We start from the raw sequence: 648 nt of genomic DNA, 5'->3' as shown, positions 1-648 counted from the left end.
CAAAGTGAGAGTCACGCTTAGTCCGTTGGTTGTTTTGTGGTTTTCACCGAGCTCACCTCTCACTGGTGGGGCAGGCAGTTTCCTCCTCTGCTGTCTTGATGTGTCTATTGTTTGCACCTACAAACAGAACACAGCAGTCAACACACCTTCTCAAAGCCCGAAAACGTTATCTTCCACGTTTTCCACAGAACGAGTGGGGGACAAACGCACCTGGTTCCTCTGCTTCTGCTCCCGCTTCCTGGTGAGGTGCACACACGGCGCTATGTTGAGTCCTGCGATGGTCAGGGCTGAGATCCGGCTCTCGATATCAGAAATCTGAATGTGGCAGAAAGACAGAATCAGTAGGAAGAAAGCACAGGTGGGGAGACTCTTTGTTAAAAGTGTTATAAATCGATAAAGAATAAATCTGCTTTGCTCTGGCCGGTGTGGCTCAGTTGATTGAGCGTCAGCCCATGCACCGAGAGGTCGCCAGTTCAATCCCCAGTCAGGGCACATGTCCGGGTTGCAGGTCGGATTCCCAGTAGGGGGTGTGCAGGAGGCAGCCAATTGTTGTTTCTCTCCATCTCACCCCCCTTTCTCTCTCTAAATAAAAACATTTAAAAAAAGAACAAATCTGCTTTGATATATGCTCATTTATTCATTCAACTT

The 648-nt window shown here is 48.5% G+C and overlaps 1 long non-coding RNA gene across 1 annotated transcript; it reads right to left on the bottom strand.

Annotated features, from left to right (window-relative positions):
• Positions 1 to 52: 52 nt before the first annotated feature.
• On the bottom strand, positions 53 to 408 carry LOC102238807. The gene is made up of 2 exons (XR_312982.2): positions 211 to 408; positions 53 to 117 (listed from the first exon to the last, which is right to left on the bottom strand). It is a non-coding gene; the product is annotated as an uncharacterized LOC102238807 (long non-coding RNA).
• Positions 409 to 648: the final 240 nt, after the last annotated feature.

Source organism: Myotis brandtii, unplaced genomic scaffold (genome assembly GCF_000412655.1).
Source record: "Myotis brandtii unplaced genomic scaffold, ASM41265v1 Scaffold47401, whole genome shotgun sequence".
Classification (NCBI taxonomy): Eukaryota; Metazoa; Chordata; class Mammalia; order Chiroptera; family Vespertilionidae; genus Myotis; species Myotis brandtii.
The sequence above is the reverse complement of the archived record's forward strand: the minus strand, read 5'-3'. Positions and strand labels throughout refer to the sequence as shown.